The sequence below is a fragment of the Rhinolophus sinicus genome, linkage group LG04, assembly GCF_036562045.2.
Source record: "Rhinolophus sinicus isolate RSC01 linkage group LG04, ASM3656204v1, whole genome shotgun sequence".
NCBI classification, from domain to species: Eukaryota; Metazoa; Chordata; class Mammalia; order Chiroptera; family Rhinolophidae; genus Rhinolophus; species Rhinolophus sinicus.
The window spans coordinates 133,587,889-133,614,070 of record NC_133754.1 but is presented as its reverse complement, the minus strand read 5'-3'; the positions used below and the strand labels follow the sequence as shown (position 1 = coordinate 133,614,070).

Here is a 26,182-nt window from a genome sequence, read left to right as displayed (position 1 = left end):
TCAAAACTGAACAATGAAAAAAAAAAAATGACTTCACTCATATGTGGGATATAAAACCAGAAGCAAAAAAGGAACAAGACAAACAAAGAAAAAACTCAAAGACACAGACAACAGTTTAATTGTTAACAAAAGGTGGGGGGGGTGATAGAAGAGGGAAAAGAGCGTCAAATATATGGTGATGGAAGGAGAACTGACTCTGGATGGTGAACACTCAATGCAATATATAGGTGATGTATTATAGAAATGTACACTTAAAACCTATGTAATTTTATTAACTCTTGTCACCCCAATGAAATTAATTAAAAGATCCAATTATGATATAGGGAAACTATGTTAATAGGCATTTCATTGATGAGGATACACAGATGCCATATAAGCACAAGAAAAGATGTTTAAAATCATTAAATGTTGGAGAAAATTTAAAAGTACAATGATATATCACTACACACCTATGAGAATCGTTAAAAATAATAATAATAACTGATGACAGCAAATCTTTGCAGGGATGCAGAGAGAGAAGGTAGGAGTCATTCTGAGGCCTCTTGTCTTATAGGCAGTCATCATCGAGTTTTGTGCTTATGTGACTTCTTGTGTATGTAGAGAGGGGAAGAGAGAGACAGAGAGAGAGCTCTTCTTCTTAAAAGACCACCGATTTGATCAATCAGGAACCCACCCCTAAGTTCTCAGTTAAACTTAATTGCCTCTTAAAAGCCCTATCTCTAAATAGTCACATTGAGAATTGAGCTTTAACATATGAATTTAGAGAGAATACAATTCAGTTCATAGCGATTACTTTTCTCTGCTGTGTGACAAATGAACACACATATAACAGCTTAAAACAATACACATTTTTTACATCAGTTTCTGTGGGTAGGTCCAGGCTTGACTTAGCTTGGTTCTTTGTAAGGCTGCAATCATAATGTCAGCAAAAAAAAGGGTTCTTATCTGGAAGCTTTCCTATCAATGGACACTTCCATCTTGTATGGGAAGGATACTCCTGTGTTTCTTTTACACTTAGATTTACAATACTTCTGACACCAGATATGTGTGTGTGTGTGTGTGTGTGTGTGTGTGTGTGTGTGTTTCTGCATCAAGCATTTCTCAGATACCAACCATGTGTCCTACAAGTCAAATAAATTCTGACACTAACCAGAATTACACAGATCCCACAGGTTAAAGATGCAGTCCCATAAGAACACTAGTCTACACACCTCATACACATACACACACACACACACACACACACACACACACACTTCTGATACCACTTACCACTTCAGGTTGTTACCTCTGCCTCTAACCAACCAGTTATCAACCAGTGGTTCCCCTGACCTTCTCTTCAGGTTCTATTAATTTGCTAGAGTGACTCACAAAAGTCAGAAAACAGTTTGCTTACAAGACTACTGGTTTATTACAAAAGACATGAATGCACAGCAAGATGAAGAGATATATAGGGTGGGGTCTGGAAGAGTCCTGAAAACAGGAGCTTCTGTCTCCAAGGAGTTGGAGTGTGCCACCCTCCCAGCATGCGGATGTATTAATCTGCCTTTAAACTATCCAAGTCCTGTGTTTGGGGGCTTTTTATGGAAACTTCATCGTGCAGGCATGATCAATCACGAACTCAATCTCCACCGCTCTCCCCTTCCTGCAGGATGATAGGAGGGGCTGAAAGTTCCACACTTCTAATCACGGCTTGGTCTTTTGGGTGGCCAGCCCCCATCCTGAACCTATCCCAAAGTCCACCAAGCATAGCTTCACTAGAACAAAAGACATCACCCAGGAAATTCCAAGGGATTTAGGAGCTCTGTGATAGAATTTGGGGACAGAGACTTATACAATTTTCAATTCATACAAGTATACGCAAGGCATTAGAAGAATTTGTTTTCTTATGACTGTAGCACAGAGGTCCGTGGGAAGATTTCACTTCCCAGTTTCAAATGTATACCTTTACTACTACCATCTCTGTTTCAGTTCAGACAATAGATTCCTAACTGATTCCACCACCTTTATTCTTAACATCTTCCCACCCTCATTCTCTATGTTTGACTAAATATGTCCAGTTCATCATCGCCTTTCAAGAAGACTGAAATGTCAACCCCTCCAGAAAGCCAGATTGATTAAGTGATTTTTCTAGGTGGCTTCTTCATTGGCATTTCTCCATTGTAGTATGTTACCGCATTGTATTAAAATTATGGATTTAGATATTACTTCCATGCCAAATGTCTCCTCCCTTCTAAGATCATAATTCCCTTGAAGGCAGAGAACATAACTTTCTTCTTTGTACCCTTAGCACCTAACACAGTATATGACTCATAGTAATTTCTCAAAAAGGAAACGGAACCAACTATTGAACTAAATTAGGGTATTTTGGGTTTGCTACAAAGGTATACATTTTTCTAAGCCATTTACATTTTACAATGCAGTTTTCCATCTTTGAGCATACTAACCAAATGTAAAATTAAATCAGAGGCATTCAAAACACTGTTGTGTAACATGAGGATCCTTTAAATCATATACTACTCTTTACAAAAAAACACACAACTGAATATAAAAAATGATCAAGAAGTTTGCAACAACGCTTCTTCACCCTAGACTAGAAGAGTGCTCAACCTAAGATAAATACATACCACTATTATTGCACATGTTTACATAATCAAAAACATATGAGTTTATTTTACAGTTATTCCTCTTCTAGTCACATAATTTTCAAGATGATCGTTAATAAGCTTAACACAAAGTTAACTTCATTAGAGAAATGGAAAGGAGTAAAATAACATGTTTTCAATATCTATTATGAAACAGATATGAGGAGCTCTAGGATAATTATGTCATTTTAATACGCACACGACCCCTCCGATAACTATTAGTAAATTCATTTATATCTGAGGTATCCTGCCTCAGATTCCACAGCTACTTAACGACTGAGTTGCCCTTCAACCCCAGGAAGGTCCAATTCCAAAGCCATGATTCTGCCACTCCTTCACACTATGACAATGCCTACGAAACGTTCTAGTTTTCAGTTCATTTCCAGAAATACTGTTCTTCAGGAAATTCAGGGGGAAGAGTAATATTGACCAACAGCAGGCTCGAGGTTAAGACTGCACATCTATGGATAACTGAGATTATTTGCATTGTGCTATGTTTGATTTAGTCCCCTGCCAAATGTCACACCAAAGCCCTGACACAACAGGGATTTGTGCCAAGTCATTCTGTCTGGCAGTGTACATCAGCTGGCATATTTCTTTAGATAGAATCTAAGTCACACAAATCTCTAAAGAGTGACTAAAAATGACTAAAAAGAAAATTATATTAAAAAGATAGGATCAAGAAGAAAATCTGGGAGTGTGTTTTTATTTTGAAACATCAGAAAATTATCCACATATGCATATAGATGTGATTACAGAATACTATATTTTTTTCATATAAGAGTAACATGGCAAACCATATACATATATTTTGAGCAATATTTAAAACATAAAGATGTGTATGTAAGTGTATTTTCCCAAATATTATGTCTGTATAAAATAACATAATCCTCAATTATTAATAATGATAGCATATATAGCTACATTTTTCTTACAACCACAAACCAACTCCAACTTTCCTTTCAATATAAAATTACTGTGTCATGCAGAAAAATAAAGAGAATTGCCTCAGCAATTTCTGCATGGAGTTGGAAGGACCCTGGATAGGATACATGATCTAGAGAAGCTTTAGGGAAACAGTAATATGCTTTTGTGAATCTATTTGATATTTAAATATGTCCAGAGAAATGACATCAAATGTTCTCGTAATATATTATATAGAGCTCACTTAAATTCCTTATGTGATGTTTTAAGCAATTTTTTCTTGTTGCTTCCTCCATAGAGGATGGATGGTTTTTATAGTTCCTACATGTGAAACTCATTTTATCAGACCTTATTTTTCTCTACTACAGTCCGTAAGAATCTTAATTCCTTTGGTCTTTTCTCTTAGAATCCCCACTATGTACTTATTATTTAGAAGATATGTTTTCTTTTCAGTTCCCTCTTAGATTTCAATGTTTCTACAATTCATGATCTTTATAATGATCTTTGTTCACACTTTCCTTGGACAATAGCATTCCATTTTGAAATCGTAGGCATCTTGGTATTGGCCCTGTGCCATCCCCCTTAGCTTTCAGGTAGTGCATTTATATATTTCTTACTTATTGGTGTGTGTTTATTTTCCTCTTTGCTTCTGCTTTTCCACTTGATTTATTACTTTAAACTAATTTCACAATATGGTTTCACAAAACCGAGACACACCTAGGTAATTCCTGACTAATAATATAACTCACATATATCCTATTTCAATAATTTACTCATCTGTGTCATGAAACACTACACTAAACACCTCCCATCAACCTTTGAATAGGTAGTTCTATTATTTTACTTTCAAGGGCATTCATGATAACAGTTCTTTGAATACAGGTTGTGGGGATTAAGGCTCTGTTGCCCAAGCAATGATATGTATTTGATAATCGGATTTCCAATTCTGATGTTTTCTCACTAGTATCATATTTTGCAAGATGAAAGAGTGTATATCATATACATGAATGAGTACCATAATTCCATATGTCTAAGCATGTGACAGTAATGTAATTATTATCACAACATTTTTACACTTTACTCATGGAGAAAATTTGAAATATATTTAAAATGTACTTACCTTTGACCAAGGCACATCCTGCTGTGGTCTCAGGACAGAAACCTAATATAAAAAGATACACATGTATTCTTATTAATATACTTAGTGTCACAAACACATTGAAAACTATCAATATGTAAAATTTAAAGACCAATTTGGTTTAAACCTCAATCATTGCTCATAACATGTATCTGCCCATTGATTTAAAAAAGATGTTCTATAATTTGTCTGTTTTGCTAAAGTTTATTCAGAAAAAGGGATATGAGAAAATATTCTGACATGCTTCTCAATGTGAACCTCCAAGGGAACTGTGTTCCTTTATGTCTTAAAATAAACTTTTCTCCCAAGTAAGAAATATAGAAACAGATTTGGTTCCTGATGTACAAAGGTCAATTTTAGGCAAAAACTCAGACATCACTTTTCAAAAATATTACATGGATTATTAGGTTCAAAACAGGAAGATAAAGAAGCAGGTTAAATAGATTTTATGATGATAGAAACCTTATAATATTTGTTCATCAAAAAGTGGCAGTGGAGCACCAATTAAAGTTAACAGAGAATCATATCCATAGGAAGAATGTTTCAAATTTTCAGGCACTGAAATTGGAACGTATGTGCAAATAATAGATTTAGACATGCTTAAATACACTTCAGTACTTTAAAACTCAATAGAGGAAAAATAATTGTGTATTGCTTCACTAAAAGCTCGATATTTCTATCATTTCTTTCTGTTTTATTATTCTCTCAGATGCCGTGACACATTTCCAAATATGTTCAGAGACCCACCTACATAAAAGCTTAGATCTAAATCTAAGAACTCTCATTGCAAATGTGATCATGCTAAGTACAAACAACAGCAACAACAACAAAAAACTTCAATTAAATGTAGAATGAAAGAAGACCAATCACTTTGTTCATATTTTTTTGGCATCCCATCCGACTGAAATTCTCAGTTGTCTGTAAGAATGAGAAACAATAAACTTCCTTTGTGATCTCCACTAATATTTTGGGATAGAAGTTTTACCATGAATGGTAAATAGCATCCATAAAGTTTAAATAAAAATAAATGTGTCTTCCATATTTAAAGTTCTGAAACTAAAAGAATTTTAGCTCAAGAAGTCACCTGAGTAGATAATCAAGTAAACTGGATACAAATTATGAATTAGGGGATTCCGATTGTTATACAGGCGTGCCTTTAGTGTTCCTAGGCAATGGGAGAAAACCAAGCCTTTGGCTGGCCCAGAATGTTCTGTCAGCCATTATTCAAGCAGAGCAGAAACATGTGCAGAAGTGTCCGTGCAGCTGCACACACACACACACACACACACACACACACACACTCACACACTCTGACTTAAGGAGTCTATATAAGATAATGTTTAATGACAGGAGTTTGTTTACAAACATACACACATATTTATCAATTCTTTATTTTATGGCCAAAACTAGAATTTCATACTTCCTGGATTTGAATGTTGGTCCCTAGATTACTAGCCAATGCAGACTTCAGATTATTTACGTAACACTCTCTGAGCCTCAGTTTTTCACTTAAAATGAAGTTGTTGTAAAGATTGAATGAGTTAATTCCCATGAATTCCTTAGAACACTTCCTGAGACATAGTAAGTAGTCAATAAATGTTAGCTATTAAAAACATCTGAAAAATAAAAATAATACTTCAAAAAATATTAAACAATTTGGATATTTAAAACATTTTGATATTTGTACTATTCATCCCTCAGTGTGGAAACCTTAGTTTAAATTTCTTCTTATTTTTATATTCACACAATTATAATTATGACAAAATAGCTGAGAAACACAAGAATGGATCGCATATCTTATTCATGAAAGAATCATCAGATAAATCAACGTAAAAGTGGCAGAGTTTTTCCATATTTATTATTTTAGATGGCATTTAATAGCTATAATTCTGTATTCTATGTTTTACTTGTGGTCTGGCATGACTACAGAACAGAAAATCTCCTTAAATGACAGGCAGGCACTTAAAGTTTTCTACAGATTGAGCAACAATTCAATTGTCTAATATCCAAGGGAGTAGAAGTATGTAGTGAAGAGTAAGTAAAAAGCTCTGGATAGTCACCATTACTGCCAGACTGTAATGAATTTACCACAGAAAGATATGGTATCAACAAAGCCAGAGTTGGACTTACAGAGAAAACAGAATATCTCCAGCTTCTAAAATAGCCATTTCTTGAAGCATTAGGAAGAATCAGGGCTTTAAATATAGGATTAAGCTTGCTTTGATTTTTCTGATAAAACCATATACCCTTACAATGAGAAAAGTTGTAGGAAGAAAGGAAGGAGGAAATATACTTATTTTTAAAAATTGGTTTAATTGAACAGAGTATAGGCTAGAATTAGAAGGAAGAAATACTTGAGGAGAGAAAATGAAAACTTATTATTATCATGATCATCATCATTATTTAAATCACACACACACACACACACACACACACACACACATATATCAAACCACAAAAGAGAGAAGAAAAAGAAACGAATAAAACACTTGTAACCTCAATAAGGAAAGCACTAAATGTCAAACCAATGGTGGTGGTGAAGCAGGGATGGTGATCTGTCCACATCATTTCATTGTTTTAATTCAAGGATCTTCTACCCAGACAATTGCTCCCTCTACCTGCCTCTCACTCCACCCTTCCCCACCACACACACACACACACACACACACACACACACACACACACACACACCCGATGGCAATATGAAGCATTTCTGCAGACATTTTTGATTGTCACAGCTGGGGGCGGTGTGCAACTGGCATCTAATGGGTAGAGGCCAGGGATACTGCTAAACATCCTACAATTCACAGGACCCCGTGCCCCACAAGAAATAATTATCCAGCCCCAAATATCAATTGTGTAATAAGGTTGAGAAACCCTATCTGATTTAGTACAGCAGGTGGGCTCCTACTTCAGCTCTTCACAAACCCTCCTAAATTTTGATATTACATCATTTATTTCAGGAAAATGAGAACTAACCTTGGTCAAGGGTCCTGACAGAGGATATTTTAGTTGCTAGTAACCTACTTAAACATTGCCCCTCTCATACTTAATGTAGCTATGTATTAAACTCAGGTTGATCAGATACCAGTTACCAAGGTTTTTACACTATATCAATTTGAACCCTATAAGTAATTATAATCCCAATAATTTTCTTAAATGTTTTTCAATGTCAGAAAACAGTGTAGTCAATTATCTTTTTTTTTTCAGTTTTATTCTTTTAAAGAGCACTAAATTAAAAGCCAGACATTATCCTGTTTTAAATAATTATATTAAATGACTTTATTTGCCTTATTATTATTAGAAATTTGATAAGTCATCACAATTCAATAGATAATATCCAAAATAACTTTTAGGGAACAAAATTGTTTAATATTACTATTTTATCTTTTGTTTATACCAAAATAACAACTGACCAACTTCAAGCAAAACTAACATACATGTCTATTAAGTATTTACATAAAAATAACAATATATACAGTGCCTTGAACTAAAACTAATCCTTGAAAATAATATAATTGTTCCTATGTAATATAAATTAAAGTGTAACTCTGCAATCTTTTCATTTTGTTCATTTGAGAATATCTCCTTAGTATCATGCTGCTCGAAGTATTTAATCTATAAAGTATAAATGTTTCTTTGATATTGATTAAGTGGGATTGACAACCTAAAAAACATACCACATTTCAATTTGATTTCCTTCAAGGATCTTCTCTGAAAAGGACAAAAATCTGGGGAAAAATGAATTCTTTAAAACCATTTATTAATTACAGATGGGTTTCAATGCTAAAAAAAAAAAAAAAAAATGTTTTGTTGAAGGGAAGCCAGAAAGGATTGGAGAGTGTCATTTATATTGTTACTGCTTTGATTCAAAAGAGCGGTCCTTATTTAGAGCAAACTTGGAAATGGTCAAGTATGCATAGCTATGCAATGCCATAGGACCTATACATCCTCCCCATGTTTGTACAAGAGGTAGACCTAAGTCAACAGTATCTCACCACAGCCAAAGTACTATTTTACTTTAAAATAAATGAGTACCACCTGATTCATGCCCCTTATGCACAATGTGACTACCTTAGAGTTGGTTAAGATTTTGTTTTATCTCCCACATTAATTAAATTTTCGTGTCTATTAAGTGACTATATAGTATATCTATATAATTTCCACATACATCGATATCAATATTTTATCATTCCTTATCTTTATTTCTTTAAAAACCAAGTAAATTTTTATACATTTGCAAATTAGTGCATGTATTTAGAACCTGCGTTTTTACATTTTATTTTCTCTACCTTATTCATATTGTGAAATATATCATAACTTTATATCTTTAATGGCCAAAATTGGATGCGTCCATTTTTAACTGAAATGGAAGTAATCGTGTCACCTATGTCAACTCAGTAAGCATAAGCCATAGAGCTTACCATGGAAGCCTTTCTCCAGGATACATCAGTTTTTCCCTGTCACAGCTGTCATATGATCCTAAGGGTAGTAGTAGTTACCCCACATCATCTTATTTAAATTTGAAGTCCTTAAAGCAACTTAACTTTTTTAACCTATCTTAGAGGAAATTTTCACTCCGTTTTCATTTCCCTACTGATGTGTGACCCAATTTCAGGAGCAAGTTCAATAGGTAGACTGTACTCAAACAGGAATGTTATATATAGTATGCAAACTAAACTTAAGAGATCAAATATAGCTATTAAAATCTATTTTTTGTATTTGCTTGTTATAAAACCAGATGTGCTGTGAACATAAAGATTCAAAACAAATTCAGAATGATCACAGTGTGCCACATATTTTTTCCCTCATAAAGGACACTAATGATGCCATAATAATTACCAAACAAATAGGTAAGCATCATGAACAGCGTACTATATATTATAGCTTAAGGAGAAACAAGAAATTTTAATATATTAATGTCATGGGATGAATTCCATCTCCTCAAAATTAATATGTTGAAATTCTAGCCCCTAATACTTCACAATGTGACTGTATTTGGAGAAAATGTCTTTAAAAGGGTCATTAGGTTTAAAATGAGGTCATTAGGATGGCTCCTAATCCACTGTGACCAGTGTCCTTATAAGAATAGTTTAGGACATGGAGACACACAGAGGAGAGACCATATGAAGATTCAAAGAGAAGATGGCCATCGACAAGCCACGGAGAGGGGCCCTCAAAAGAAACTAACCCTGCAGACACCTTAATCTTTGAAATCTAGCCTCCACAATCATGAGAAACACTTTTTATTTCCCTGTTGTTTAAGCCCCCAGTCTGTGGTATTCTGTTATGCCAGACCTAAGACATTAATACAATTGGTAATTTCCAAAGTTCGAGTACAGCTGTACACGGCCATGTGACAGAGGTAAATTTTATCTTCAATGTCCTCCCACTTTCCATTTAATATTTATCTGTCTCTTTCATAGGATTCTTATATAACTGAAGCTGTCATGGTGTTCCTAGGTTTCAAGAGGTTGTGTATCCTTGGAAACAGCTTCCCTTCCCTGTCTCTCCAAGTGCACTCTCAAATTGATCCTCTCCTGACCTGAAGAAAGAGACCTGATTTTAATTACTGAGAACATGTTGGCCTATATCTGTTGTTGAGGGTACTTGTCTACAAAAAGGAAATAATACCTTTTAATAAAGCAAGCCTTCTGTGTTATGTTTTGTTTTGATAGTAAGGAGCAGGTGTGAGGAAACTGCCAACTTCACTCATTACTGGTTGTAGTATAAATTGGAAAGCAATTTGCCAGCATGTATCACAGTCTTAAAAATACTTGCTCCCTTTCACCCATTTATTTCACTTCTGAGAATCTCTCAAAATGATATATCAACAGATGTTTACAAACAGTTATGTGCTCTGATAATCCATTTCACTACTATTTATAATAGCTTCATTCTCCCCAAAAGGAAACAAGCTGAATGTTTTATAATAGATTAGAGAAACTGAGTTGTTCTCACAGATAACGGAATAGTATGCTTCTTTTTGTAACTGTGTTTTCAAAGACAATTTAATGGCATGGGACTATTAAGCGTATTTCACAATTTTAGGTGAAAAGAGCAGAACATAATAAAGTCCCATTGTATAAAACAAAATTAACCCCCTGAATCAAGAATTCCCTTTTCTCTGCCAAACTCCTTTCCCTCTCCCTCCCCCCAAAATAAATAATCTATTTTTGTAAGTTAGTGAAACACTCAGAATTCTAAGAAGCAAACATGAGTTATAAAGGTTTTTCTGGCAAAGTCCTCCACCATCTCAGGAGCAGAGAGAAAGTCGTACTCCAATGGTTATGATCTGTGAATACAACCTAGTAATGGTTTCACTCTTGAAGTGACCTGCCTTTCTTTTACACTAAACATAATTGATAATGCTGATATCCAATTTAAACTTCCCTTTCTCCTTTGGAGGATCAAAGGGTAGTTTTCCTTTATTCCCTACAGGAGGCATCACAAAGTATCTCATGACATAAGACATGAAGACTGAGGATATTCCATACTTGATTCTACCCTTTTTTATAAGGTACACACATCATTTTAATGTAACAGGACAGTCTAAACCTTGTTGCACCATGATCACCAAGTGGGAGTTTAGCAAATTCATATATCCAGAAATGAAGAAAGCATTGCAAATGGTACATGGTCATGAATGCCAGCTCATCCTGACGCAAAATCGTCACCAGGGCACCTGGTACTTTCCACCACCCAATTATTTCTATAAACTGTGAATAGATTTGTGTAAAGTCCTTTTGGTGTAATATGTACAGGTAAAACTCATGGAAGAAAATATGTGAAAATGCTCTTGGGGGTTCTCTCTGAGTGGTGATTTTCTTCAATACATCATTCTGTATTTTCTGCCATGGCCACTCTATTTCCTTTACAAGCAAAAGCAATGTTAGTATATTCCACAGAGGTAATGTTTATCTTCTATTCTACCTATTCTGCAAACAAGAGAAATGGGCTGGCCCCACCCAGGTAAATGGACAATCAATGTGTCTGTGTGTTAAGGCCTCTATTCCCTGGCAGAGCTCTCTGAAGGACTTGTGCTGGCACGACTACGGATTTCAGGCACCAGGAGTACAAAGCCACAGTGTACCCCACAGCTAGTAACCTTCAATCATCATGTACTACTTGGCCCTCCATGATCACTGAAACACTCCAAGACTGACTTCCACTTCACCTCCCTACAGGGCTAAATTGTACCTAAAATTCAGTTTTTCTAAAACTTGAATTTTTGGAGAATATTCATATATATATATATATATATATATATATATATATATATATATATGCATTTTAAGAAACTGACGTCCCTCAAGAATTATTTAACTATTCAAACAGTAATATCTTGTCCAAGGAGCAAATTCCTTTGGGTATAATGGGCACAGTGATGTGTTGGGGCCAGGGTAGTAGGACTCAGGCACTAGTTCTTCCTTTTATTAACCTATGTTATTGGTCTAATCATGTATCCTCACTGGGGATTGTGGTTATCTGTGTAATCTCACAGTGTATATTATCAACTTCAACAGTCAACTAAGGCTACCCACCTGAATAGATTTGTGCACCTATGAAGTCGTCACTCTCTGTATGAGCTATTAGTTCTATGTATCAGGCACTGAAATCCTTAGTTTGAAGGAGCCAATAACAACCTGGGTGTCAGATTATACTTTTAAATATGATTTAAGCACCCTGATAGAAGCCTTGATGGGGGTATTAAAAATGTACATAAACACTCATCACTGCTGTGTGGTATATGCTTCATATATTTATTTTATGCAAGTTTTGTGAACAATATTGTGAGTCTGGAATAACTCAATAAGGGCTAATCATAAGAGTGTTTCCCTGTCTTATTCATGGTAGCATTTTGTAAATGCCTGGTCTTCAAAAATGCAGAACCTAGAGCAACAGCAGATAAAATAATAGTGGAATTGATGTGGAACAACAGTGTTATTATGCTGGAACTGCATGTCATTATGCAGAATGTAGCATTAGCACCTTGCAAGAAGGAAGAAGGCCCCTCATTATTTCTGAAAGCTGGACGTGAGCACTGTTTTGGAGACTTGACTGCTCCATTATCATCAGTCAATAACTGGCACTTACGGACCTGTCACCCCACCGGATCATCAACTAATTACTTTAACAATCAGATTTCATTTTCCTTTGTCTTTTTAATTTTCACCACAGAGAGTTTTGTCCATGAAGGTCACCTGTTTTATGGTACTGCTAACACAGACACATCATCATTAATACATTAGTTCAAATATTTCTCTAAAGCTGAAGGACTGGTTTGTTGTGAATTTTAATCCGTTATTTTTTTTTAAGAAAGGAGATCAGGCTACTAAATTCCAGTTTTGTAGGAAATTCTCTGGCTTTCAGCAAGTCTGTTAACCTATTTGACCTCATTTTCTTCATCACGGGATGGAATAATTAGAATTGCCATCTAAGGATTCTCTCATTTTTGAATCTATAGCTCTATACCTAAACTTTCTTTTGGGAAGAAGAGTGGGAGCTGGGAGGTTCACACATCATCTAGAAGCTATAATTTTCTAATTGATGTCCCTGTTTTCGTTTTTTTTTGTTTTTTTTTAATTTATTGGGGTGACAATTGTTAGTAAAATTACATAGATTTCAGGTGTACAATTCTGTATCACATCATCTATAAATCCCATTGTGTATTCACCACCCAGAGTCAGTTCTCCTTCCATCACCATATATTTGACCCCCCTTACCCTCATCTCCCACCCACCACTCCCCTTACCCTGTCTTTGATTCTATCCTCATCCACTCCATCTTCCATTTTATTATGGGGAGATTATCTAAAAAGTGAATTCTGTTTATGTAAATCTCTCAGTAACTTCTGAAAAGAGCTTCCCATGACCTAGGACAATATGAACTTCCTGGTTTTGGCATTCATGAAGTAAGTAGCTCCTGATTTGCTAAGCAGTCTCATCTACCACCATTCACCCATATCACCCTTGTGCTCCAGGAAAAAATAAACCACTTGCTCTTCCTCAAATATGCTATGCTCTCTTTCACTTCTGTGTTTTTCATACTCTGTTCTTGTTACTCATGTTTTTCATATTCTGTTGCTTGTTCCTTGAGTTCTCTTCTGTTGTTCCTCCTCCTGGCTAAGTTCCTAGTCAGGCTAAGTCCTTCAGAGCTTAACTCATACCATCTCCCTTTCCATCCTCCTCCTGAACTTATTATATGTGTCTCTTGCATGGAATGCATTCCTGTATCGGAACCCTGCACTGCAGTTATTGCTTTAAAGGTACATCTCTTCCAAAACATTTGTCAGTTCCTAAACAAAAGGGACTTTGCCTCTTGATTTATCTTATCTAACAACAAACATAATGTCTGACACGTAGTAGGCACTCAGAAAACATTTTTTTGGATGAGTGGATGTAAACTGAGCCATATGTTACATAAAACAATGTATTATTAGTTGTTATTTTTGGTACATGCAATAAGATATACCCAAATATATGTCGTCTACTCCCCTTTCCCTTTCAACAGAAAACTGAACATGCTAGCTTAATAACCTAATCAGCCATAACGTGTTAGAATAGAGATGGTGACTTTCACTAGATTTTTCCTTATCTTTAAAATTACTTTTTTCAAAACCTTAAATTGAAAACAAAAAGAAAGATCAATATAACCTTGCAAAGCACCATTTATATCCTCATTCTAACAACCACTCACTTCCACTTCATAGCACACCAGGCAGAAGAGCTTATTTGTTAACTAGATAATAGCCAGCTAATTTTATGCACACATTTTCCAGTCAGTACATACTTTCCCCCATCCTCTGAGTTGAAAGGCATAAATGCAGGGAATCAAGTTTCTAGTCATGCTCTAAAAATATATTTTAAATTAAGCATCTATGTGAGGATAGTCTGGGCACCACTGAAGAGCAGTTTTAGAAATGCATACCTTGCCATATACAAGTTCACTTTTTTTTTTTTTTTACAAGTTCACTTTTTGAAATAGATATGCTATCATGGCTAACATGCATTATAACAAAAGCACTGAAACTGAAAGTAGGGAAACTAGATGCACTCTATTCTTTAGGTTTCAGATCTTCTATAAAACAAGATGCTCAAAATAGTTTTGTTTTTGGTTGTTTTTTATTTTGAAGTTTAGAATTTTTATTTGGCAGGAGAAAACAATCCCACAAATGTCTGGTACCACTTTCCTCTAATATATCCCCACAACATATCCAAATGTACATACATATATGTGTGTTTTAGTTTTCAAAGAATAAATATATCTTCTGAAGATACATATATAATTATAAAACATGTCAATATTTTATACTTATTTTATAGAATGATCTCACTGTTCCTTGCAAAATGTATTGTAATAAGTGAAATGCATAAATTTCAGTGCCTGAAAAGAATTGGAGTACCATTGAAAGAAAAAACAAATCACATTCTTCAACACAATCAGCCAAAAGAGGTTTGTTTGTACATGAGCCACTGTCTAAATGTCATCTGAATATTAGAAGATGTTAGAAAAGCCTGGACAAAGAGGATATTCCAAGGGCAGTAATAAGGGCTAACTGCAATTCATCATTAAAAGATAATGGTGAGATTAGAAGAAAATTAGATTAATTAGATCAAATTATCCAATGTTAAATAGTTGCCTAATTGAAGGGTTAGGTGAGGTCCTATGAAGAGTGTAACTCCATGGAGATATGCAACAAACATATCAACTAACAAAACAAGTCTAACACACCAAACTGTGCATGGAACAGTATGTGCTCAATAAATGTTAGCTTGCTTTACCTGAACTAGGTTAAAACTTTTGAAATTGAAGCTTATTTTTAATAAACTTTTAGAATTTCTCAAAAGGACTATTCCTTCTGTCCAATAAGTTTTTACACACTCCCTTTTCCTAAGAAACTACTTTCTCCTATTATCTATTGGCTAACTTCTATGCTTTGTCAGATCTCAACTTATATGTCTTTCTCCAAAAATATTCCTTGCTCTGTGTGTGTGTGTGTGTGTGTGTGTGTGTGTGTGTGTGTGTACACACACAGATGAACATGGTAGTTTCTCAGTAAAAATAATGATATGTATCATTACAATGTGTTTTGAAGCCATTATTAGTTATAATTTAAAAAGAAGATATGATTAAGCTTTTCAAAATATCCCTAATCCCTTCAGACCTATCAGCACCTTGAAAAGATTATGGAAAAACATGGACCTTTCAAAATTGAGGTAAATTACAAATTATTAATTTGACACATGCCCTCATCTAAATTGAGAAAAGTTAAGGTGCTTGCTCAGGCTACACATAATCAGTGGCAGACAGAAAACTGGACCCCTAAGTGCTGACCTCCCCATCCAGTACATGTTGTCTTTGGAGAAGAATTTCTGCAAGGAGCACAGATAGGTCTTCATGGGGAAGATAAAATAAGGACACAAAAGGTTGACTCAGGAGTTTTACCGCCTTAATTGTACTATTATATCAGGTCTTCAGAGTTATTATAAAACTCAATTGTTTAACATGTAACACTCATTTTGAAGTGCTGAAATTGAATGTTGACTACTCAGTATGCTGAATAATTAGCAAATCCTCAACATGAAAGGAAATGTTCTTATTATGGGGTTGGTATGTCTGCGTCCTCGGAACCTGCCTACCTGCCTAGTCCAATGCTATACTTCTAGTAAGTTAATTATTAATACCTTCAATAGACTTAGATTGCATTTGGTTCAAGATATCTGAGTAAACAAGCTCAAAATATAAAGTCATGAAATTTAAGTACATGGAAATTAAGTACATGAAGGTAAATAGCCAAAGCACCATGGGATTTACTATTACACCATTATATTTATATTTAAACATTTTGTTTAAATTCTTACCATGTTACCAGAAACAATTTGTATTCTTTGGGGAAAAAAAAAAAAAAAAAAAAGAAGAAATGATATCAAAAGCATTCTTCCATGCAGTGGTAATTCTTAAGGGTTATTTCTAAAAGTGCTATTGTTTTAAATTATGTGTATATATTATATTCTCAAATTAAATTTTCTTGCCCATTATAGGATACGCATTTTATGTTTAAGTGTTTTTTTAAGTAAGCATATTGTACAGTGCAATGAGAAAATACATTTCCAATTTCTCTCTTGCATGAAATATCTGAGTTAATAATTTGACCTAGAAGGAGTAAAATCTTTCTTTTCATTAGACTTCCCCTTTCATCAAAAGCCTTGTTAGCCTACTGAGTCATGACGAGTAATCCTTTATATGCTAGGGTACACTGTTCTTCCTGATAAAATAACACATTAAAATGTAATGTGAAACAATGACACTGGGAATATTGAGGAACAGCCCCTTATGTGGGAAGAAATCCATAATTAAACTATGATGTACATTTTAATTATACTCTTATCAAACTGATAACACAGAAGAAAATGCAGCTTGAAGGAATCCACTGAAACCATAATAAAGAGTATAAACAAGGTACTTCATACCCCTTATTTTCTTCTCTACCTTCTACTGTGGGGCCCTTTTCTCACCGTTTACCCCATCCAATGCATCATTTCATTATACCTTACCAAGAATTAGAAAGCAATCAAGTGATTTTTTTTCACCACCTTCATCTCAAGCTAAAGTAATTATTCACCGTTTTTTTTTTTCTACCTTTTTTTTTTTTTTTTTCTTAAACTTGGTTTGCTGAAGGGTAAAATGAACCACAGTACTTATCAGCTCAATGCATACACAAGTGATACTGAAGGCAACTGACCGAGACTGAAGCCAGAGGTTAGCTGCAAATCCATTAGTGATTTTAAATAGTGGGGGAAAAAACATTCTTGTGAGTCTGTGATAATGCTGAATAACTGCAGAAGTCACAAAATAAGACAATGTAATTTGCATTAATATGTTGTCAGAAACAATTACAGAAATCTTAAAAGAGTGCAAAATGTTTCCTATAAGATGATCAAAGCCATATTTGCTAGTCATGTATCTGAAAGTAAAATTTCTTATGACTTTTTGACTCATTATGCATTTAATTTTAGAGACATATTCTCTATATAGGTGTACTGACTAGAAAGCTAACATATCTAGAAAATATTCCTTCCAACTCTGAAGCATTCATATGAGAGAAATATTTAGAATTTACAGAATATACTGTGGAAATTCTACAGTGCTTTTTTGGGAAAAATTAATGACATATGTTTTATTTAAGCTTGCATTCCTTTTTAGAGTTAGTTGGTATTAATACACTTTCCACTATAGAATACATAATTGCTATTTAAGGAAAAATCTGTTTTAAAAATCTAATCTCACATTTCCAAATTACAAATCACTGTACGGTTTGCTTTGTTCCTGTTTTACAATCTCCCTTCTAAATCTATTGTATACTTTCATAAGGGAGCTTTCAAGTCAGACACCAGGAAATATAATCAATGGTATTATACTAGCTATGTATGGTGTCAGATAGATAGCAGACTAGGTGGGGTTATCACTTTGTGAGGGTGGGAGTGTCTAATCATTATGTTGTTTTGTACACCTGAAACAAATAATGAAAATAAATAAATAAATAAATAAATAGTTAATTAGCAGATCAATGATATAAGTCCATACTGACTCATTCAAAGCAATTACAAAGATTGGTTCTTTAATGGAGCTGTGTTAGTTTAAAACAGGAAGAAAAAGTCAATGTTGATAAGTATTGCCTTTAGCTAAAAACATGTTTTGGAGTAGGAACTCTAGTCTTATATAACTAGAGTCTTTGGAAGGGATGTAAGAAAAGTACCAATTAATAAATAGGAATGAAAATAAGAAGTTTCCTATTTTGTTGTTTCTGTTTAATATTAATAGCAACTAATATTTAGGAAACAAAAGAAAAGCTTTTCATATAATAATAAATATAAATTGGAAAATGCAAAATCAGCATTAGGCAAACACCACAGTAATAACTGTTGCAGGAAAAACATATCAGTGGATACTAAAATAATTGGGTGAATCAGGATATTCACATAATCTCAAAGTATCTCTCCCAATGTACTTATTCGTCACAAAGGAAAAAAAATAGTAAATTTGCAGTGGAAAGACTCAGCACATGCTACCTTAATTATACCCTGAGAAATACAACATATCATATATCCCCTGATATGATACATTGAGAAGGACATATTACTTCTGTGGTATTCCTAAAAATGCATAATCTCAGTCTAATCATGCAAAAACATCACACAAACCCAATCAAGAGGCCGTCCCCAAAGTAAATGACCACTGCTTATCAAATGTTTCAAGGTCATGGAAGACAAGGGAAGTCTTAATGAGTGTCAGGATTGGCAGAAACCAAAGAAATAGCAATTAAATAACATCTGGGAGCATAATTTAGATCCTGGAACGCACAAAAGATATTTGTGTAAAAACTAGTGAAATTTCAGTAAGAATCATGATTTACTTAATACTATTGAACCGATGTTAACTGTACATTTACACAAAGAAATTTTGTTATGACTATGTCATATGTTAACATTAGGAGAAACTGGATGATATGTATACATAAATTCTTTGTGTCATTCTTTGCAACATTTCTGTTAATCTAAAATTATTTCAAAAACATTTAAAGTTATTATAACTGAGCTTTAGGTGAGTAATGATGTAAATGAAGCCAGCATACAACAAAATTTTCTTTGTAGCTACCAAGTTATTCCAGTGCCATCATTTTGCTGAATTTTATAATTAGTCATTGTACTAGTTTTTTTGTCTCCTCCAAATAAATTGATGAGAACATATTACTCCTCCGTATTTTATAATGAATAACATGAACCAAACTAATTGCTTAACTCTGCGTTTTCTATTATCATTATTACACTTGAATATACCACAATCTTATCTTGTCTGTTTTATTATTTCATCAGCCAAGACAAGTATTTACTCATTGCCACAATATGCCATGTACTGGAAAAAAAACAAAAAACTATGAGATGATTATAATGTATCTACCTACAAAGATTAAGAAGATCTAGAAAAAATGGTTTATATAATTCACATATTACACACCTACTCTAATCCATTATCATAAATTGAAATTATTTTGAAGGTGATTGATACATGTACGTGTTTGATGTTTGAATTTTTTTGGTTGAAGAAACAGCTTCACTGAGAAAATATCAAGAACCTGAAGAGTTTTGCCATCATTAGGTTTGTATATAATGATATGAGGTCATATAAGCAGAGAAAAGACATAAATCACCGTGTAATGGAAATTTTGTAACATAAACTTTAAATCTTTGGAAGAAAAATAGAGCAGCATAATAGAATGTCAGAGGCACAGAAACACATTTGTAAAATCCCAGGCTGGGAATAACAATAGGAAGGGTATTTTAAAATCAATTCTAGTTGGATAGAAGTTCTAGATTCCCATTTAAATAGTAATTTTTCTAAAAACCTGATTTTTTCCCTTTTATTCTTTTATGCACATGTCAATGTATAGAAGAACAATACCTGGCCATCCATTCTACTATGAAAAGTTGTGTCAGTAAAAGAATAAGGTATAGAAAAATAGCTCTTTCATTAAGGGGCAGTAATATTTTTACTATATAGACACAAAAGATCATACTAATAGTATACAATAGAAACGAACATTTAGCTAAAGGGGAGACATAATCAAATCACATAGCACTATGTGGGCTCCAATGTGGTTTATAACATTTTAAACCATCAATAAATTTTAAAATTTGGCCAAATTTGGTCAGATTTCAAAGAAGTATTATTTTATTCACTTGAGGTTGATGTACAATGAGGAATGAGGTATTTCATCAAGCACTGGACTCTTTCATATTCTTCATCTGAAGTGAAAAATTAAATATAAAGTGGATATGGCCAGAAGAGTCCTCTGCTTTAGTCATGACCTTACTGAAAAGTCTTGAGAGTCTCTCTCTAATGCTCTCAGAAATTTATTCAAATTCCTTTGCTGAGTTTATTGCTATCTTGCATTATCTGGGACAGAACCTAACACATAATAGGTGCTTAATAAATATTTGCTGGCTGGCTGGCTGGCTGCTATAACATTCCTTGCCTTTGCCTACATTTAGCATTTAATGCAGGCTACTTTATATTGTGATTTATGTTTCTACGGTTCTCTTCTAAAAAGTCATTGGCTATCAGAACATTTCAGGAAACAGCCCCTATCCCAGGTGGAAAAAGCTCTGACACAAAACCAAGGTTAATCAAAGCGGAATGACTAAGCCCATCGATAAGTGTCCATTTTTTATTCAGTGCACATCTACCTAAACAGGGTGAGTGCACTGCATGTCATGCAAGGAAAGTTCACAGGGCGTAAATAGACCCAAATAATAAATTGTCTGCTCCAAAATATTTCATCCTGCATTGTTTTCTCTGTTCCTAAGGCCAAGACTCTCTATCGAGGGGCGGGGGGAACTCATCATTTACTGATGGGATTAACACGTTTTTAATTCAAGTTGGAATTTAGCAAGACAAGTGGGAATACAATTTATGGTGAACAAATCATCTGGCTACTGAAATCTCTCTTACAGCATAAATTCCCTGGATGAGCTTCAATTCTATTCTTGCTTTCAAACATTGAGTTTAAGCACTTGAATAGATATTGTGTTTATATCTGTGGAATAGCTAAAATAATACAAATACTTTGTTAACTCTAAAGGATCAAAACTTTTCTTAGGCCTGAACCTCTCTGATGTGTTCCCATTGGTCCTCTGACTCTATTGCACAGGCATATCTGGCTCAGAATCCTGACTCTATTGCTCATTAGCACCCTGTACTTAGGTTTAAATTAACTGAGTCTCAAGTTGCCCAGCTATAAAAAGTGACTATGCTTATGGCTTACTGTATTAGATGCTTTAAAAAAAAAGAAAGAGAAACAAAAGGTAAAACATTTTATAAAATGTGTATCGTAATCATCAGCGTCATTGAATTTGTTTTTCTGCCCCAAGTACCTCTCCCATATGAGCTCTGAGAACAGCACCCATCCAACGTTTCAGCAGCTGTTTTTCCTTTTCTCTCAGAAATCTCAAAACCTAACTAAGGCTTTGCTGCCCACTGCAGGAGGAAATGAGGAGGAACCATATCTCTTCTTCCTGGATTCTTCAGTGGCTTTATCTCTAGTGTTTTGTTAATTATTCTGTGATTTATTACTTGAAGAATCTTGCTTATAGATATTTTCATCCTGTGAACTCAATACTAGTTTCATATGTATGAACATAAGTTTAATTAATTATTATATCCATTATACCAAATTAAGAAAAATGACAGGGACTTAATGCATATGAACAATTATTTTTGTTATTAAGTATAATGGCTGTATGAACATTCACACCAAATGTTTGGATTTCCTATTCAATTATTATATTTTATATTTTCCTGCTATGATTGTTTAATGGATCCTATCCAAAACTTATAATGCATTCCGGTCAATGTCTACAATGATACCAAGTATTCTAGTAGGCGATACATAAATTTTGAATTTAATATACCAATTTACGAATAAAAGTGAAAACCAAAACTAGTTTCATAATAAGCATGGTGATTAGTTAAATTTGAATATGTCTTGGTGTATTTGGTAAGAAGAGTGAGGATTTAATACATACAAATTTATAAATTGAACAGAAAAACGTAATAGGTGAAAGTTCCGAGTTTTATTTTTAACAGCAGGGTAGAATGTATTGGGGAGATTTCCTCAATATTTCTACTGTAGTAAAATCTTGTTATAATTTTTTTCAGACACTATAGCACATGTTTTCTTGAAATTTCATTTCATTATGTTCTATATTGCTATAAATATGTAGATACTCAGCTGAGGTTTAAATTATTATTTTTTCTGTTATATAGAAGATTTTAATTAATTGTGTTATAATGGGATTACACCTTTAAAATAAAAAAGGGGGGGTATACTGGAGTTCTGCATAAACAGTGCACATATTTGGTCTATAAAAGATTCATAAAATCATAGAATCATAGCTGTCTGTTTTTTAAAAGCTGAAATGGGCTTTAAAGATGATAAATTTAAGGACTCTGTTTTGAACCTGTGCAATTATAATAATGACCTTTAATTCTTTCCTAATGGCTTAGATGGAATTAATTGGTTATTTCAATATCAGGGCTCATCTTGCTTGGAATTTTAAGAGTCTCTTCTTTCCCATAATAGGTTCTATCAAGATAATTTAAAATGTTCTGAAAGCTCATTTTTAAGAGCCTTGATATTCTCCCTCTACTGTCTCTCTTTCATCTTCTACATTATTTGCAGTGAAGAAGAACCTAGTTTTGTTCCTTTGTAATTCTGCTTTGGTCAAGCTATTATTTAGATCTTACTAACAGTCTTTTCTTTTAATTATGTTTCTTATATTAAGAAAATTTTATAATTGGGTACTATTTACAGAAATCTAGAAACTTTTTCCTTTAATGGAAGTTATAAGCTATCAAATTTCTAAATAGTTGCCATGCTGCCATCTTCTGGTTATCTTGTAAGATTTCTTTTTTTTTTTAAGCTTATGAACTCAATTTTTTTTAAAAAACGTCTCTTGCTGTACTTTCAAATATTAGAAAATAAATCTGTACTAAATCAAAGAAAATAATTTGAGTGATTAGAGTCACTGTATCTAGAGTTCAATTAGCCTGAAATCTTAAAGATAATGATAACATCTTATACATTTATATAGAAATTGAATGAGTAACCAAAAATAAAGTGTTTTATCACATGATTAATCACCTTGGCGTGATTAATGAGAAGGTTCCATACGATTTTTCTATCACATTACTTTTTCAACACATTGTCTCATACCTTTTCATATGGCAGTCAGACAAGTGCACTCTTGCTAAGTGAGAAACATCCCCAAATCCACAATTCCTGTTATTATAGAATAGTGAGGCTATTTAATGGTGTTGCAGATAGCAACAAACCATTTTGCCAATTTGATTGCCTTGTTTTCACCTTAAAACTCTGCCAGCACCTTCAGCGTCAGCACAAGCCAAAGACCCACAGAGACAAACAGGCTACAGAAGCCAGGGTTTCACGTCTTTAAAAGCTTTTGTCATTTTAAGGAATCATTAAAACCCACAGAGCCCTCTTTTTTGTTAGTTTAATCTAATGATTTTCAACTTTTTTGGGAAAAATCCTTATGCATTCCACCAGCATCCACATTTTAGTAGCCTTTGAAATAAAAATAGAATTGTTTATATATAAGACAATTAATGTCACGCTGAAAACTGATACCAAAATAGAAGATATTACTACATACATTGCTTCAAATTCAAATAATTGTCTTCAAGTCCTATGCTTTTGCAGACAACTATATGAGTACAAATCTTAATAACTCATTGAAAATGTGAATCCAAATGGTCCCAGTAAATGTTTAGCAACTGTTTATTAAGTGCAACCCAAAATCGAAAGCAGCTGAGACAGGGGCTCATTTCATTCCTGTTATTAGTAATTAGTGATGAAATTTAATGGTGTTTGTAAGTAGCCCTTAAGCATTTGACATATTAAACAGGGCTTAAATATAAAGGACAATTAAAATGTAGTTTTTAAGCTTAATAGCCTTGGGCAAACAGGCATTTTGAACAATCAACACCTCTGAGAGCATATGCCAAGTTTAAATGGTAAAATTGGCTCATTTGTTGTGGGTACAGAGATGACCTTGTAACTGGTGGATATGGTCTGTATTTATGTACCGCACCCACATGGCTGAAAACTATGCTGCTTATTAAGCTGTAAAAAATTCCTGTCATTACTTTGCCATGACAAAATTATTTTTTAATCTCCTATATCTAAAAAAAAATATGTTATGATGATAGACAGATATTAATTGGATAGTCTATCATTCTACAGATTTACTATGAATAAAACTAACATCTCTATTTATAAAATGTGCTGTTTGATCCATTTGAGAGTTGTTGTTTTTCCCAATAGTGAAAAGATTCTTTCTTGATACCCACAGACAGAAAGTAACACTTTCACCTGGGTCAACTCCATAACTTTGTATTCATTACCAGAAAACTAGCTGAACTTAATGTATTAAAACACCCACACATATGTATACATTATAAATATAATTAGCTAGATAGATACGACTGCTAAATACCTTTACTAAATCTCCTATGTTGTTATAATTACTGCTCTCAGGAAAAATCATAATAAATTATTATACTCAAAATTCATTCCTCTGATACATATCTTATACCTAAATCCAGACGGAAGGGAAAAACTAACCGTTTTATGCAATGTTTAAAAAAACTGTTCAAATTCAACTCAAGGCATGTCATCTTAGAACAAAACTATGTAACAGTAAACATGTCTCATTTGTTCTTTCTTTTTGTTAGCGATCCTTACTGAGTTTCCATCAGATTAAATTTCAAGTTTCAGTGAACTTTAAGGAAAAGAACATAAAGGATGGAATAAACACTAATATTAATATAAAAAAATCATCACTACAAAGTTTTAAAGGATGAAATTGACTTTTAGTTATATGACACTGGAAATATTTTATGAAATGAAACCTACCACTACCTACGACAAAAGAATACTCAAGAGAGCTAGGGAATAATAAAAAAAGGGCAAGGAGTACTGGGATTGAATCTAATTCCACCAACATTTATCAATCTCCTATTTTATGCCACACAATGCTAGGTTAAAAATGTTACTGTACCTAACACATTTCCTGCCCTCAAAGTATTCAGAGTTCACCAAGGGAGTTAGACAGGGAATCATGTAACTATTAAACAATGTGATAAGTGTATGAATGCAGTATTTCAAATGAAAGCATAGATTAAGGGCCTATTATATCTGTGATGACCCATTCATTATGCCTGTGATGACCAAGAAATAACATATGAACGGGGCCTCAAAGAATGCATAGGTTGTTGCCAGATAAAGGAGTGGGCATCTGACAAAACAACAGTGGCATAGTTAAAGATTTGGAGTCTTTAAAGTAAATGTATTTGGCAGACAGATAATAGGGACAGTCAATACAACTATTGCACAGAATGTACATGAAGCACAATGTAGGAGACAAAAAAAGAAAGGTGATTGAAGAACCTTTGATACTAAAATAATCAGACAAGGACTCTTTAAAAGAGGGGATGTGTCTGATATTAACAGAAAATATTATTTTTTGGCTATGTTACATGTGAGATCTAATCTGATTTTCAAAGCAGCCCTTAAAAAAGGTAAGACATACTATGCTCCTCATTTTACAGAAAATAAAACCGAGGGTTACAGAAAATAAATGTTTTATTTGGGGTCAAACAGGTAGTAAGTGACTCAACCCAGTTAACTCTCTCAAGGTCACATCCATCTACTTTGCTACACTACCATGGAGCCAAACTGGTGTTTTCAAAGATAACTTTACTGGTAGTGCTGAGTGAGAATCCATTAGAGAAAAGAGACTGTAAAAGCCAAAGAAAAACAATGTTGTCGCCACGATCTACATCAGAAATACCACAGGTCAAAAAGCAGTGAATGGCTACAGGGGAGGCAGCTTTA

At 33.8% G+C, this 26,182-nt stretch overlaps 1 protein-coding gene across 44 annotated transcripts in view; it reads right to left on the bottom strand.

The window, feature by feature from the left end:
- Positions 1–26,182, bottom strand: part of PTPRD (protein tyrosine phosphatase receptor type D) — a 2,063,955-nt gene that overhangs the window by 1,305,537 nt on the left and 732,236 nt on the right. For all 44 annotated transcript variants that reach the window (XM_074330405.1, XM_074330404.1, XM_074330420.1 and 41 more), the window contains one exon: positions 4,690–4,731. The gene's annotated coding sequence lies outside the window, so the exon portion shown is untranslated. The remainder of the gene's footprint in view (positions 1–4,689; positions 4,732–26,182) is intronic.